The 4,653-nt window shown below is 39.9% G+C and overlaps 1 long non-coding RNA gene across 1 annotated transcript; it reads left to right on the top strand.

The window, feature by feature from the left end:
* The first annotated feature begins 214 nt into the window (after positions 1 to 214).
* LOC138827542 (uncharacterized) lies at positions 215 to 3,623 on the top strand. The gene is made up of 3 exons (XR_011372121.1): positions 215 to 417; positions 1,981 to 2,022; positions 2,457 to 3,623. It is a non-coding gene; the product is annotated as an uncharacterized lncRNA (long non-coding RNA).
* The last annotated feature ends 1,030 nt before the right edge of the window (positions 3,624 to 4,653 follow it).

Consider the following 4,653-nt stretch of genomic DNA (forward strand, 5'->3'; position numbering starts at 1 on the left):
ACTTTATCTAGGCCTAGCTGATAATGTTGGGATTTGACAATATCCACATGTGTATAGAGTGAAGTAGGAAGGGAGATTTCAGTCTACAGTTTGTCTTTGGGATGGTCTTATGTGAGCAAGCAGCTTAGATGATTAGGCTCTGAGATATGACTCTACCTCCCTCATAATGGAATAGAATATGGAACTCTGAGAGCCAAGCAACTGTAACTAAAAGTCAACTCAAGCCAGCTCACTTGGCCTGTGGCTCAGGAACAAGAAAGATGCTCCTGTATTGTTTTCAAAGTTCAAGAGATTCAGGTCTCAGGCATGAGTGGTGTGAGTGCCTCGCTTGATGCTGCAGACATTGGATCAGTGCTAAACCACGAAACCAATGTCTCAGGCCTTGTTATAAGAAGAAACCAAGGCAACTCCGGCAAGGTAAAACTATGACAGGAAACCTATTTAATCTCATCCTAGCCCACACTAGAACCTTCTTCTTGTGTGCTTTTATATGAGTAGACTGAGAAAATATTTACTGTGTAGTTTTCAATCCACTCTCTTACAATTACTCAATTTAAGTGTACTCCCATTTCCATGTTTCAAAGATCCATTCTTTTTTACCACCCCAGTGTGACAATGAGTCAGCCCAAACCCTGAATATGCCTTATAATATATGGTGCCTGGACTCAGGTTTGCTGGAAATTCTGGAAATGGACCTGGTCCCTGCCTACCAGAAAGGTGATCTCTTCTATGTTGGAAACTTCCTCCACCACTATAGAAAGCGGGGACAATAGAGCAGTTGCTGGATATTCTGTTTTAAAAGTGAGTATTCCTTAGCCGGGTGCCGGTGGCCCACACCTGTAATCCTAGCTACTCAGGATGCTGAGATCTGAGGATCAAGGTTCAAAGCCAGCCTGGACAGGAAAGTCCATGTGACTCATCTCCAATAAACCACTAGAAAACCGGAAGTGGTGCTGTGGCTCAACTGGTAGAGTGCTCACATTGAGTTGAAGGCTGAGGGATAATATCCAAACCCAGAGTTCAAGCCCCACGACTGACAAAAAAAAGTGAGATTTCCTCCTTCAAACCCAAGACTGATGAGACCCCCTCCAGAATATTGGAATAATTGGTACCTCTCTGAGACTGTATCACTGGGGTCTTATCAAAGGAGCTTGGCTTGAGACAAAGAAGAGCAGTCTTCGACTAATTCCTTAGGACTGGGCTGCCAGAACATTTCATTTGCCTCATAAGCTAGTGGAGCCTTAATGATTTTCTTGCTGAAAGAATAGGATTAAAGGAATGAGCCAGTCTCATCCAACCTCCACCCTCATCTAGGAAATCACTATCTTGGAGGCCTTTGAAGGAATATAGACAGAAGAAAGGATGAAACTTGAATTTGAATTTGGGGCCTGAGTTCTGTAACATTCGGAGCACTCTACCAATTGAGCCCCAAGTCTAGTTCTGGCCTTTGGCTGGTTAAATGAAGATAAGTGTCTTTAGATTTTACAAACTAGACTGGGTTCAAACTGATTTCAATCTGATCCTCAGATCTCACCTTCCTGATTGCTAGGGTTAGAGGCATGAGCCATTCTGCAGTTATTTGGAAAGATGTATATAAGCACACTCACAGTATTTCCATGAAATTGTATAGACATATCTTCACTTTTTTTTAAAGTTTTTATTCTTTTTTTTATTTTTTAATATTATTTTATTTTATTTGAGAACATACTGTACAGAGGGGCTACAATTACATGGGCAGGATAATGCATACATTTCTTACCAAGCATTGCAGCCTCCTCCTTTGTTTACCCTTCACCTCCCTTCCCAGCCTCCCCCCTCCCCCCACCCAATTATACCCCCCTCCCCCCCACCGACATTGTAAAGCTGGTTTTGACATGACATTTCATGTTTACATTACCATTTGTGACTTAGACAGTCCCATGTGTGTCCTGTTCAGAAAAGGAGAAGCAAAGAGTTAACTTCTTTATCCCATTGGTACAGATCTTTCTACCATAACTGGGAGGAAGATGAACAAGTGAAAAAGTAAGTGGACATTGGCACAAAGAGAATTTTTGTCCTTTGAAACTTGGTACCTTTGACGTTTCTGAATCAAAGTCAATTTTCTTCTTTGCACACCAGTTGTTATTTTCATCAGAGGGTTGAGGTTTGGCACATCAGAGGATAGCAGATTACACAGTTGTGGATGTGGTTGTGGTTTTGGACTCTCATGGATGCCAGGAAGGGCTGTATATAACAAGTCAGATCCATTGGGGAAACAACTTTCTCTTCTTATCACAGGGAGAAATTTTTAAGATTATATTTGAGAAATTTCTAGAAGTGGGTTGTGAGGAGCATCCTGCTTGCAGGAGTCTCTTCCCACTTCCCAACATGCAAGTCTTGCCAGAAAGAGTCTATAGTACAAGGTTCAGGATGGAGAGGGTGGGCTCTCATTTTCCTTTTCACTAATCTTCCCACAGCATTGTTTATTCTATCCTCCCTATGTGGATGGACTTCTACCCTGATGATTTCTATGTGCCTAAGAACCATGACACCCTGAAAGAACTTACACAGAATGTCAAGATCAACATGGTCTCTTCAGACCTGCTCTTCTGCTTACATATTCTTCTGGACCAGCTGGAGGAACCCATGACCCATGATACCAAGAAAAAGAGGAAGAACTTGTTTAGATGCCTCAGGGCTCGTGAGGAGGGATGGAACCTGGGTCTCTAGGGATGGGCCCAATTGGTCATGAGACCTTAGTACTCCTCAGTTTGGCAAAATGTCCTTTTATAGATATTCTATGCCAGGTATAATCTGTTCTCCTTTTGAAAGAACTTGGAAGTAGCCACTCATTAGAAACACCCTACATTCTAATCAGTGTTCAATCCAACCTCAAATTCTACAGCTTCTCCCATTAGATCCTCAGAAGTTTAGTCACACCTTAACTTATAGGGTCTACTCTAAGATTTCTGTACCTATTTACATTCTCAGGTTTGCATCACCGTAAAGCAGCTCCTGCAGAGCTCCAGATAAAGAACCCATCAGTGATGTCGTCAATGGTGACTGATTGAGATTGGAAGATCTCCAGAAAGCATGTGAACATAGAGGATTTTTTTTTCAATTTGTAGAAAGGCCTAAGTAGGTTTTGAGTCCTGTGGACATCCCACTGGTTCTGAACCCCACATGTGATGCAGGTGTACCTGCACATAACACCAAGTATGAAGACAATCCAGAATGTCTTCCATTGATGTTCACAATCCAACTAGATCGCCACCAAGCCAGTCAAAAAAACACTTCTTGGTGTGCAGGGTAAATGTGTGCTAATGGAAAATGACCCCAGTCTATCTTCAGGAAAACCAATGAGTGAGGTCCAAAATCTAGATTCAGTTGAGGAAAAGGAATCTTTCCTCACAATACCCAGACCAATCTGACCTCTTGCAGGGGATTCAATTTACAATTGAGAAATTAGAATCTGTCTCTACCTGGACTCAGGAAGAAAATCCTGTCTTTAATGAGGAAGTAGATCTCTTTGAGGACTCTGTGGGAGAATTTCTGATTCCTTCTCCTTTTCCTGAGACAATCCTTTTTTTTCTTTATGTCCTGATGTAAAAGGTTCACCCTATTTATTTTTTAACTTTATTAAAATAATGTTTTTGACATATTCTAAAATTCATGAATCCTAAATATATTTCTTTTTAATCCGACAATCTGAAACATTGTGCATATGTGTTCTGGGGGGGAACACAGGGAGACAGGGGGCTGTATTAGAGAGCCTACTGGATATAATGGGAAATGTTAAATTCACAGGGAGTGGCAAGGAAGCCAGGCCATGCCTGCATGGGGTCATAAGGTGGCCATAAAAGGTCTAGTACATAGAAGATCAGATGTCCTAGAAGGCTATCCTGTCAAATGGGACAAATGCCACAATACTTATAGTGGTATGTGGGCTCTCTTCCAACAGTGAGTTCGAATTTGAAAACAACTTCATTGTGCTTTGGACAAATATGGAAGAAAAATTTGGCTCCAATATTATAAAAAAGTCTACTTAGGGCTGAAAATATATAGAAAATATGTATAATGGAAAGCAAAAGCCATAATAGGAAAAAGAAGGTTTACATAGATGAACAAATACAAAATCAGGAAGAAAAAATACTCCACATTTAAATCAGTTATATGTAAATACATGTTATATTCTTGATGTTATATATAGTATATTACATAGTATATAAGACAATATGATTTTTCCAACTACAATGGCATTTAAATTTTAAACTTGAGTTTTTTGCACAAAATATTAGTGTAAATATTATTGGGGAAAATAGTGATATAATTTGATTATAATTATAAGAATATATTTGTGTGTTTCTATATATAACACTGATTATAAATAGATGAATAAACATATACATATATTTGTATATATCTGTCTATCATGTGAATAAAATGAAAGTGAATGTAATGAAATTGACTATAGTATGTATAAAAAAGTTGAGTCCATGAGACTCAGTCCTGTAATCCTAGTGATGTGGGATGCTGGGTTATGAGATTTAGTATCTCTTACAACCAAGTCGTAGATTTTCAGAGGAGGTCTGGTCCCTCCAGTGTAGCAAATAAACACATAGGCAGTGGGATCACACCCCCTGACCCCAGAGGAAAGTCAGTAGAAATCAGGAC

Source organism: Dipodomys merriami, unplaced genomic scaffold (genome assembly GCF_024711535.1).
Source record: "Dipodomys merriami isolate MVZ:Mamm:240054 unplaced genomic scaffold, mDipMer1.0.p SCAF_1569, whole genome shotgun sequence".
NCBI classification, from domain to species: Eukaryota; Metazoa; Chordata; class Mammalia; order Rodentia; family Heteromyidae; genus Dipodomys; species Dipodomys merriami.